This window comes from Microtus pennsylvanicus, chromosome 5, assembly GCF_037038515.1.
Source record: "Microtus pennsylvanicus isolate mMicPen1 chromosome 5, mMicPen1.hap1, whole genome shotgun sequence".
In the NCBI taxonomy this organism is placed as follows: domain Eukaryota; kingdom Metazoa; phylum Chordata; class Mammalia; order Rodentia; family Cricetidae; genus Microtus; species Microtus pennsylvanicus.
The window spans coordinates 1,869,603-1,882,344 of NC_134583.1; the positions used below are offsets into that span (position 1 = coordinate 1,869,603).

The 12,742-nt window shown below is 44.5% G+C and overlaps 1 pseudogene; it reads right to left on the minus strand.

Moving 5' to 3' along the window:
• Positions 1 to 10,083: 10,083 nt before the first annotated feature.
• On the minus strand, positions 10,084 to 11,403 carry LOC142850696 (tyrosine-protein phosphatase non-receptor type 11 pseudogene; annotated as a pseudogene).
• Positions 11,404 to 12,742: the final 1,339 nt, after the last annotated feature.

Genomic DNA, 12,742 nt, shown 5'->3' on the forward strand with positions numbered 1-12,742 from the left:
AAATGTCAGAATAGAGGACTAGAGAGATGGCTCAGAGGTTAAGAGAATTGCCTGCTCTTCCAAAGGTCCTGAGTTCAATTCTCAGCAATCACATGGTGGCTCACAACCATCTGTAATGGGGTCTGGTGTTTTCTGGCCGGCAGGCAGACACTCAAATAGAATATTGTATACATAATAAATAAATAAATAAACAAACAAATAAATAAATATTTTTAAATGTCAAAATAGAGAAATAAATGTTTATAAAAATGAAAAAATTATAGACAGCTAAAAACTGTCTGTAACTCCAATTCCAGAGGATCTGACAGTCTCACAGTGGCCTACATGAAGGCAAAACACCAATACATATAAAATAAAAAAAAATAATTAAATTTTTGTAGGAGCCAGTGGGGACAGGAGCACCACAAGAAATCCCACAGAACTAACTAACCTGGGATCACAGTGGCTCACAGAGACTGAACCACCATCAAGAGAGCATGCATGGGACTGACCTAGGCCCTCTGTACACATGTTACAGTTGTGTAACTTGTGTTCTTGTGGGACTCCTAACAGTGGGTGCAGGGCCCGTCTCTGTTGCTTGATTTTGGGACCCATTCTTCCTACAGGATTGCTGCATCCATCCTTAATAGAAGAGGACATGCCTAATCTCGCCACTACTTGATAGAATATGTCTGGCAGGTATCCATATGAAGTCCACCTTTTTCTGAGGAGTAAAAAGAGGAAGAGGAATGGATGGGGAGTGAGAGCAGTGGAGGTAGGAGGGAGTTACTGAGAAAAGAGGAGGGAGGGGAAATTTTGGTTGGGATGTAAAAATAAAAAATAATAAAAATAAACTCATGCCCAAAAAGGAGAATATCAATTATTATCATACTTAAACTTGAGGTATTAAAAGAATGGCCCTCTAGGGACATTGGCACTTATTGTAATTTTTTTATAATGTGTTTGCAGTTGTATAGAACTAGTTAAATAAAATTAGGCATAATTTTGATCAGATCTAATACATAATGTATTTGCCTTCTTCTTGGAATAGTTATATCATGTTTAGGCATTATTATGACCTGATATTCACCCACCTGAAATAAATAAGTGTAATTCCCAAATTGTTTGAGCTCTTGCTGCTCTTGCAGAAGGCTGAATTTCAGTTCCCAGCATCTATATGGCGGAACATAATAATTTGTAACTTCAGTTCTGTGAGATTCAATGCTCTCTCTGGCCTCCAAGAGTACCTACATTCATGCGCACACACAGCCCTTCCACCCACCAAAAACAAAACAAAAGACCACAGCATCTTGGGTCTTCTCCTTCTTGATGTAGTCCATCTCTGTTTTTTACATCACTGCTTGTCTTAATCAGAGCACCTCGAGAATCCAATCCCCACTTCTTGTCTTCATGTATTTCATGTATACTCCCTCAGGTAACATACTCTCAGACACACACACACAAATGAAAATAAATTTTGTGGTTGAGAAGATGGTATAAAAATTATAACAAATACTTATTAAAAAGCCCTAGGAAACCAAGGATGAAAGCCATTGTCATGGGAGTCTCCAGATGTGCATTGCTAAAGTTCCCTGGCATCTTGCAGGTGAATGCTGAAACAGTGAAGTCCTGCATCTGCACATCAGGCTAAACAGGCAGCTATCATCAGTGAGATCCAGAACGGCATGAGCATTAACAGTAGGCATGTGATGCCGCTCTCCAACCTTATGACCTACAAAGTGCAATGAAGGGGAGGTTCCAAGATGCCGAATCTTGAAGTTCACTGTCCACATACCTGGGAGTGTCTATGGCATATAAACTGTACCACTGTGTGAATTGACCTGGACAGAATGTAAGGTGTCACCACCAAAAGCCAAATTGAAGTGACAGGCTCAGACATTCTAGTAAGTTCCCAGTGTGACAACTGTAACACAGCCAGTTGAAACATGGCTTTTGCCCATATCCTAAATCTTATCCCATAGGAAAACTTACCATCACCAAAAATCAAGATACATATGGTGACCTAGGGTCTTAGTCCCTTAACCCATTTCCGGTGCTGCTTTCATAGCCATTTCCAGAGAGTATGGCTGAGGGTGTAGGTCAGTGGTAGACTGCCTGCCTAGCATAGATGGGGTTTGATCTTTATCAACACACACACACAACACACACACACACACACACACACACACACACACACACACACACACTACCTTGCTCTCTATTGGAAGTTTAGGGGAATCTAAATTTAGGGTGTCTGATTCTTGGTAAATATCACTCCCAGCATCAAAACATTATACCATGTGTGACAGTAGGAGCCCCGAGGACTGGGTGTTTTCAAGTGTATTCTAGTCTGATTTTTTAAATGCATATACCACTTCACTGTACCTGACATGCAGGTTTTCTGTTTTTGCTGTTGCTGTGTACATGTAGGTGCATATTCATGTGGATACCCCTCCATGTATGTAGAGGCCAGATGTTAGTCAGTCTTGGGTGTTGTTCCTCATGAACCATTGGCCTTTTTATAATAACTTTATTAGCATATATTAATTATGAATAGCATAAATTTCATTCTCATCTTTTATGTATGTATGTGACACGCTTTTGTAGTAGTGATCTTTCTTTACCTTCTGTTGTAGGAGCTGCGGTGGGCTGCGTTCCTGCCCAGCTCCACACGGCTGGCTTTACCCGAAATAATTACACAGAAACTGTATTCTTTTAAATACCTCTTGGCCCATTATATCTAGCCTTTTTTCGGCTAACTCTCGCACCTGGACTAGCCCATTTCTTATAATCTATGTAGCCCACGAGCTGGCTTACCAGGAATGATCTTAACCTGCATCTGCCTGGAATGGGAGAATCATGGTGACTCCCTGACTCAGCTTCTTTCTCCCAGCCTTCTGTTCTGTTTACTCCACCCACCTAAGGGTGGGCCTATCAAATGGGCCTAGCAGTTTATTGCTTAACCAATGAAATCAACAGATTGATATATGACATTCCCGCATCAACCTTCACTTATTCACTCACTCCTATTCATCCCCTCTCTCTTCCCAACTAGTTCTTCTGTTTTCGTGTCTTTTATTTTTCCAGTAACATTTCAAAATGTTTTTCCATAGCACTTCAGTGAATGACATCAGGGCTGCTGTCAAGAACATGGGTGTGGAAGGGTTGTGTACAGGAACATGAGTACCTTACTAGTGTTTACACCATTGAAGACAATGCCTGACCATGCCCCCATCATGAAGCCCCGCCTTACGTGATAAGATGTTGACAGGACAGGTCTTCTGAGGGTCTTGTGCATGTTTGGCACAATTGATAGGTAACACTCTCCATGTCCTTGGTAACTCTATTGCATCACTGACCATGAGGCTGCACTGATAACCATCAGCCTTTGTGGTACCATGAACAGCTGCTTGGTTGGTTTTGTTGATTCTGGTGTTGGGACATCTGCTACTTTGGTTTGGAACTTCTGAGAGTGGCTTGGGACCCATGCTTCTGGGCATCTCCCCTGATATGGGATGAAGTCCTGGGTATTATCAGGTTTGGCCTGGCCTTGATACAATTTATGATGTGGTATCCTCCTTTTTTTAAATTTATTTATTAAAGATTTCTGCCTCCTCCCCACCACCGCCTCCCATTTCTTTCCCCCTCCCTCGATCAAGTCCCCCTCCCTCGTCATCCCTAAGAGCAATCAGGGTTCCCTGCCCTGTGGGAAGTCCAAGGACCTCCCACCTCCTTCCAGGTCTAGTAAGGTGAGCATCCAAACTGTCTAGGCTCCCACAAAGCCAGTACGTGCAGTAGGATCAAAAACCCATTGCCATTGTTCTTGAGTTCTCAGTAGTCCTCATTGTCCGCTATGTTCAACAAGTCCGGTTTTATCCCATGCTTTTTCGGACCCAGGCCAGCTTGGCAGTTTCTCAGGAAATTCGGGATCAACCTTCCCCTGGACCCAGCAATACCACTCTTGGGAATATACCCCAGAGAGGCCCTATCATACAACAAAAGTATATGCTCAACTATGTTCATAGCAGCATTGTTTGTAATAGCCAGAACCTGGAAACAACCTAGATGCCCTTCAATGAAAGAATGGATGAAGAAAGTATGGAATATATACATATTAGAGTACTACTCAGCAGTAAAAAACAAGGACTTCTTGAATTCTGCATACAAATGGACGGAAATAGAAAACACTATCCTGAGTGAGGTAAGCCAGACCCAAAAAGAGGAACATGGGATGTACTCACTCATATTTGGTTTCTACCCATAAATAAAGGACATTGAGCCTATAATTTGTGATCGTAGAGAAGCTAAATAAGGAGGTGAACCCAAAGAAAAACATATAGGCATCCTCCTGAATATTAACCTTCATCAGGCAATAAAAGGTACGCGAGGGGTGCACACACACACTGAGACAATGGGGATGTTCTATCGTGGTATCCTCCTTTTAAGGCCAAATTACATCCAACCAGAGAACCAGGTGTGAATCTTGATAAGATTATGAAAAAGATATTCCTATTACTACAAGGTTCCTTTATATTATTTTTCAGCAGACACGCCAATTGGCACCCCATGAAAATACCTTTTAAATGACAAACATTTTCCAAATTTCCATTTTTTGTCCTCTTGCTTGTTGTCTTAGTTCTGGGTTTCCATTGCTGTGAACAAACACAAAGACCATGGCAAGTCTTTAATTCTGATAGCTCACAGAGATTTAGTTCCTTATCATCATGGGGGGAACCTAGGAAGCATGCAGGCATATATGGTGCTAGAGAAGGAGCTGAGCATTCTCATGTCTTGACTCATAGGCAACAGGAATTGGTCTGAGAAATTGAGTGTAGCTTGAACATATATAACATATAATCCAAGAATAAGAATATAAAAATGTAGATTCCAAAAATAAGAACATAGAAGTAAAGAAATATAAAGTTGTAAGCCTAGGAGAATGAGAGCGGACTGTCAGCAGCTTTCTCAGCAACTTAAGGATTAACTATTAACGAGGGTTACTCCGCTTTATAACCCATAGCTCTACTTACAAAACTGAAGCATCTCTCTGCAAACTGAGAGACCAACACATCCACCCCACCACACACCATTCTTGATTAACGATAACAACAGATATGAGCTGCGTTAAGTTTAAGAAGATAGGAATAAATAAGGACTGTCTCCTGGTAGTTGACTGGAAAAGTCAGTTGAGACAAACAAAAGCAGGAGCCACAGCAAGTGTCCCAAAGAGCAGAGCTATGGGGTCTCTGCTCTTGTCATCATGGGTTAATCCTTGTCATTGCTTTCTGTGTTTGGCTGGAGTCAGCCCCCTCTTCACAGGAATCATAATAGACTCCTCTCATTCCAAGCCTTGATCTCTGTGTCCCCAATTCTGCCCCAGTTATTTTTTATTTATTTATTTATTTTACTGATTTTTATTGAGCTCTACATTTTCTCTGCTCCCTTTCCTGCCTCACTTCTCCTCCCTTCAGCCCTCCTCCAAGGTCCCCATGCTCCCAATTTACTCAGGAGATCTTGTCTTTTTATACTTTATACTTCCCATGTAGATTAGATCTATGTAAGTCTCTCTTAGGGTCTTCATTGTTGTCTAAGTTCTCTGGGGTTGTGGTTTGCAGGCTGGTTTTCTTTGCTTTATGTTTAAAAACCACCTATGAGTGAGTACATGCGATAATTGTCTTTCTGGGTCTGTTACCTCACTCAAAATAATGTTTTCTAGCTCCATCCATTTTTCTCCAAAATTCAAAATGTCATTATTTTTTTCTGCTGTGTAGTACTCCAGGCTTGGGTACACTCAGACCCGCTGGGCATTAGAGGGACGTTTTGAAGCCATGTACACTCAAATCACCCCTCGGCCAGAGATACTAAGTAGGACCTCTGGCCTTACCTTGCATTCTGTTTGCAAAGAACACCCTCCTCCAGTCTCTATTCTAAGTGGTACTCCCTCCTGGCAGGTGGGGCCCTTAAAAACTCGCCTTTGAGTAGATGCAGGACATGCCCCTTGAAGATGCTGCTCTGGAGGTCAGATCTCTATAGAAAGCTGCAGTCCCTATGGTGGACAGGTGCCAGCGGCACAGGGACACATATAGAATTTCCACCAGGAAACCTGGTGAGCCTCCCAGTGTGGATCCTGGGAAACAAACTCAGATATCCTGGAAGAGCAGCAAGTGCTCCTCAGACCCAATTTGTTTTGTTTTGTTTGTGAAATAGGATTTCTGTGCAGCGCTGGGTGTCCCAGAACTCGCTCTGTAGACTGGGCTGGCCTCAAACTCAGAGATTCACCTGCCTCTGCCTCCCATGTGCTTTAAAAGGGGTGCACCAGCAACTGCCCTGCTTCTTGTTTTTCTTAACTACACTTTCTGTGTGTGTGGAGGGGGTAGGAGCATGTAGGGGTCAAAGACAACTTGGGAGAGTTGCTTCTTTCCTTACACGATAAGGGTCATGAGAATTGTACTCAGTAACACAGTGTTGACAGTGATCGTTTTGTGGTGTTGGGGTTTAGTCCCGAGGATAGAGCCCAGGTCCTCACATATGCTAAGCCATCACAAGCAGATGTTTGTTTTCTGATGGCAGGGATAGATCTTGGGCCCTCACAATGCCAAGTGAGCACCTTGCCACTGAGTGGTCCCAGCTTGGCAGTCTTGTTTGTAACCTCTGACAGGTTTGTTTACTGCCTAGTTTTTTTTTGTTGTTTTGTTTTTTTCGAGACAGGGTTTCTCTGTGGTTTTGGAGCCTGTCCTGGAACTAGCTCTTGTAGACCAGGCTGGTCTCGAACTCACAGAGATCCGCCTGCCTCTGCCTCCCAAGGGATTAAAGGCGTGCGCCACCACCGCCCGGCTTGTTTACTGCCTAGTTTTATTAACATAGCCATGTCCTGAGGGTGACAGAGTCTTCGTGGAGACATTGTCCAAGATGTCTTGGCACTCAACTTTGTCATCCCTGCTGTTGAAGTCCCAGGACCTCACATCCCCGTCTTTGACTGAACCTATTTTCTAGCCAGCATGGCAGCACACATGTCATCCCAGCAATTGAGGTGCAGAAGCTTCTCCTGAACAGTGTGAAGTCAGCCTGTGCAACACAGTCAGGTGCTACCTCCGTGTCCAGCTACAGCCACAAGCCAAGCATGCAGACATCCCTAGTCCTGGGAGGAAAGCCACATGGTACACCAGAAACCCAGTGAGACCCAAGCTGCTCCAATGGGGCAGCTGTGACTAAAGAGGAAAGGCTAGGAAGGCAGCAGCTGCTGCTGGTTTGCAGTGAGGAACAGGGCCCAGGAATGCTAAGAGACACTGAGGCCTAGGGGCAGAAAGACCCAGCAGCAGGCCAGCCTGTCTCAGCCTGAATTGACCATTTAAGGAGGAAGGAGCCCTGAGTTTTGAGCCCAAGCTGCTTGTGGCCCCATGACCTGGGCTGCTGTGGGCTGCTGGGTTCAGGAGAAGGGCCATGTTGGGGTCCTGCTGTGATCAGAGGGTGCAGCAGAGCATCTGAAGGGCAGACAAGGAGCAAAGGAGAACAGACAAAGGTGGCAGAGATCTTTTAGTGCTTATATGAAGCAGAGCTGGGAAGTGAGGTACAGGTGAAGGGGAGCAGCAGGCCGTGTCTGTAGAGCTGGGGCAGTCCAAGGGGAGAGGTCCCAGAACCCGGGGACCATCCTGGGGTTAAGCATGATGGGGCTGGAGGGTCTCCCAGAGGAGGGGGTTCTGTTCTTCCCAGGACAGTCTCCATCAGAGCCTGAAGTGCTGGGCCTAGGAGGTGAGGAAAAGGGGACAAGGGAGGGACTGTAGAGTGGTGGGAAAAGAGGGGCCATGGGTGAGGCTGTCATGTAGTTGGGTCTTGCTGGTCTATGCTGGGACAGGCTAGACAGTTACAGGAATGAATATTTTTTCTTCTGCTGATTTAACAAATAAAAAGGTGGGGAAAGCAAGATCTCAGCAGTCAACCAGACAAACTTTACTAGGGGTATACTGACTAGTTTTATGTCAACTTGACAGAAACTAGAATCATCACAGAGAAAGCAAGCCAGTGTGCAGCACCCTCTATGGCCTCTGCATCAGCTCCTGCTTTCCTGATGGCTCTGGTCCCACTGCTGCTCCACTCTCGTGCTTCCTGCTGTGCAGCTTTGGAACACGTGTCATTTTGTGAGACCAAAACCAATTATTTTCTGGGACAAGTGGCTGATAGTGGCCATATTGGTACCTGGCCTTACAGGTGCCTAACTTGCCTCTGTCCTCCTGACTTATCCTTGACAAGCCAGCCTGGGACTACAGTACCTTAGCCCAGGGTAGACATGAATTTACTAACAGTCGCAGGGCGGTGGTGGCACAACCCTTTAATCCCAGCACTCGGGAGGCAGAGGCAGGCGGATCTCTGTGAGTTTGAGGCCAGCCTGGTCTACAAGAGCTAGTTCCAGGACAGGAACCAAAAGCTACGGAGAAACCCTGTCTCAAAAATCCCCCCCAAAAAAAGAAAAAAAAGAATTTACTAACAGTCACCACATGAGCCTGACAGTAGACAATTGTTAACATGATATGACAATTAAACAGAATTGACAAGACATTGCTGCATGTTGGGTCACAATGAGCCCTTATCAGTCCTAAAGGGTCATAAACAAATGATCCAATGGCCAGAGGAGGAATTGGAGCACCCCCATTTCCCTTAGGCTCTGAGATTAGAAGCATGTCTACTAGATCTTCTTGAATCCCCGGATTGTCCAGACACAAGATACAAGATAAAACCAGAAACCTATCAATTGGTAAAAACAGTAATAATAAAGTTTACCAGAGACCAGAGACTGGGGTGCCCCCCCCCAGAACCAAGTTTGTGCTTCCCTGTATGGGTCACCAAAATGTTAGGTCCACAGGGGGTTGTACAAAAAAAACCACCGAAGTCTAGTAAACCAGAAGCAAACTTTATTCCAGGAAAAAATAAAAATGAAAAAATAAGTAAATAAATCTCCTTGAGAGCACAGCCAGAGATGGACTTGTAAGACTGTGGCAAAACCTGGTATCTGAACTCCTCCTTATAGTAAGAAGCAACAAGAATTAGGCAATAACAAAGGAATTTTTAAAATTTTGAGATGAAACTTAGATAATTGCTTTTCTTTACAATGTCCATTAACAGGGTTTCTTGAGTTAAACTAGTGTTTGTATTCAGTCCACTGTCTCTCTCTGGTACTTGTGGATAGTGTTTACCAAAGCTCTGCATTCCCGATACTGCCACTTTCACATAGCAGGGAAGGCTATGGGACAATGTAAAACCCATATGTCAAAAGCCACGTACATCCCATCATTTAAAAGTTAACTCAGCTCACCTCAATTATGCTGGTCATGAGTGGCCAGGGGATTATCTTAGGGCTAACTCAATTTGTAGATGGATGATTTCTCCTGCAAATGGAGAATATAACTACCAAAACAGAATAGCACCTAACATCTACCTCGACTGTTTATACACATTTTCCATGGTCTTAAGCTTGACAACCACAGCATCAATCTTGGACATGATGCTGCCTATGGAGTGCTCCACACAGTCAACACGTCTTTCCAGTGCCTGGAACTCTTCATAGAAGACCCTGTTGGAGATACTGTCCCTCCTCTGGGAGCTATGCCCACTGTCGTCATTATCATCCTTCTTAGAGTCATCCAGGCTTCTTGGGAAACTTCTGATGCTCGTGGGACATGGTAATGATCTATGTTCCAAGCCCAGAACCTCCCTTACTTCTGCACTGAATGGTGTTTGAGTGCAATGTGGCATGAGGTTCTGGTCACTGGTTGTCTGGTTCACCAGGAAATTCTTACTGTTGATATATTTGTGTCCTTTCCTTTTGCTTTTATGTTCCTCCTTGATCTTGTGCTGCAGCCTCTGGATGTAATGCTGGACAGCCATGTAGATGAACCAGTACTGTGCCTCTTTCTGGACCATTCCTGGCCTCTGGGACCGCACCATCTGAATGGTTTTAGAAACATCGATGTCATGATCAACACCTTTCTCTCTAATGATGTCAATAAGGATATCAATCACAATGAATGTTCCCGTCCTGCCAATTCCAGTATTGCAGTGAACTACAACAGGGCCTGCATCCATGATGCTCTCCTGCTTGTGGTGGACCTCCTACAGGAAGTCCAGCACACCTCCAGGGTCACTGGGCACACCATGGTCGGGCCATGTCTGAAAGTGGTAATGCCAGACAGTTCTCTCCGTATTTCCTTGTCCAACCTTGGAGAGCTTGAGTTCTCTTAAGGTGTAGTTAGGAGCAGCACTTTCTTTGATGTTCCTAACACGTATGACCCCATAGTCTTTGAGTGCATACTCATCAGGCCAGTACTTGACACATTTGCTCTTCCCTCTCTCCACCTCCTTTGTGGTCATGCTGATGACTCGAGAGTTCTCCTGGAACACCATCCTCCAGAAATCATTCACCGTGTTCTGCAGGCAGCCTTGAGTGGCAATGTAGCTCTTTTTGGGTTTTGAATTGTGGCACTTGGCTTCAAATTCAGGCATGATGATGTTTGCATTGATGTAATCAGAAATGGGCTCATTGGGATCGCCATCGTGCAGGACAACCCTAGTGTGATCGAATGGCAAGATGTTTTTGTATCTATTTTTGTTTTTATTTTCTTGTCTCTGACCTTCTTTTTGGCTATAGAGAAATTTGTATTCCTGTTTCTGTAGTGTCTCAAATTCTTCCCAAAAGCCCTGTTTGACCATACCTGTGGTCTCAGCTACCTTGCTTAGCTCTCGAACCCTGCTTTCAATTTCAGCAGCATTAATACGAGTTGTGTTGAGAGGCTGCTTGAGCTGCAGGACTATGCCAAGTGTCGCCACAATGGGGTTCTTCTTGTAATGCTCCACCAGGTCTCTCAAAGAGTCAAAATACTCTCCTCCACTAACATCATATTTCCGTTCCTGACATCGGATCATAACGTGGCTCACTTTGGACTTGCCATCATTGCTCTTCCATTTGTCATCACCTGTGATGACAGAGAGAACAAAGTCTCCAGGGTATCTCTGGCTCCCTCGAACAAGAAAGCTGTCATGCTTACCCTTCTCCATTAGCAGTTTCTCTGCTTCTTTACCAGACAAGGGACCATGGAACCACCTTTCAGAGGTTGGGTCTGCACAATTCAGTGGGTACTTGAGCTCAACAACATCTCCATTCTTTTCTTTTAGCTGCTCGTGATGTTCCATGTAGTACTGGAGTAGTTCCGCCAAGGTGGCAAACTTCTTCCCACCATAGAGGTCATAGTAGTCCCCAGTGTTCTGAACCTTGATGTGATAGACCGCTCCATTTCTTCTAACAGACACAGTAAAATCTCCAGGGTTACTCTCACTAGGCCTTGTCAAAAAGCTGCCATCAACTCCTCTGGTTAGAAGGAGATTCTCAGCCTCCACACCAGTGATGTTGGGGTGAAACCCTCTCTGAGACGCCATGTTCCCCTTGGCTCCTGCTCCACATAGACCTGCTGCTTGCTCAGGCTCCTTGGGACACTGTCACATGTGTGTTGGAGGGGCTAAGCAAAGACCCACTGAGGAGTAAACACATGTGCAGGGCAGGTAGAACTGGCCCACTCTACATGCAAAATCCCCCACCAGACCTGGATCCTGGATACTGGCTGTGCCCCACTAGGGTCACTCTGCTTCAGTCCTGGGCTTTGGCTCCTGCTCTGGTCTCACCACCGTGTCCACCTTAGGCAGACTGCCAGGGCGGAGGTGGGAGCTGGAACTATGGGTGAGGTTTGTTTGTCCATCAGCACAACTGGTATCCCAGGGGGCAGGGCTCATGCTGCGCTCTAACAGTCATCCCCAAAAGCAGATCAGTCTCTTTGTCCCTGTCCTTCTCTACATAAGCTATGCAACAAACAGTCTTAGAGCTTTAAACAGAGTTTGTAGACCTCACCATAGCAAGTTATAAAACATCTGTGACCTTGAGAAGTTGCTGCCCATACAATAACCATAGACATATAATTTGGGCATATCAAAAACATTTACACTGTAGCCAACACACAAGGTCAATGACAGAAATATTATTTATAAATGCAGATATATTTACAATGACATCTCTGGTTATATGAACAAAACATACAACCCATACATAAAAATGCAACAAGAATATAAAAGCCTTTGCTCTATATTTACAGCTTTACTCTTGAGCCACTCACCACACTGTCGCTTTATTTTTATCTGAGCACTCACTTTTAATTTGTGGTGTCCATCACTTTACTCCTGTTCTCAAACCCCAGCAACATCCAGCGCCATTTGTCTTGGGCCAGCCGACTCGTCCATATGTTCCTGAAAAGTCCAATGTGGATTGAGGAAAGAAACGGACAAAAGACTGAAGACAGAGTCAGGAGATCATCCCAATGAATACTGAATCTGCCTCTTATTTTTTCATAGCCCTTTTATACCCCAAGCCAAAGGGGTAGGCAAAAGACTGTTTGTTTGTTTTTTAATCATTATATAAAGAACAAATAAGACTGATTACTTTATTAATATTCAAAACATCTAACAGCAATGCCCTAGGTCAAACATCTTGCTATTTGGAGCAAAACATCCATTAGCAACACCTTAGACAAAACATCCTATTATTTGGGCAACATATGGAACAACTTTACCTGAGGCCAAACATCCTGTTGTTTGACCTTGAAGGAGGAAAAATATGCTCGAACTCTCTGACCTTTTGTCAGGATGGAGCAGAGCCACTTCATGGGCCTCCACATACCCTGCCTTTGGGGACACATGATTCTGGGAGGGTGACTTTTTGAGTTTCAGA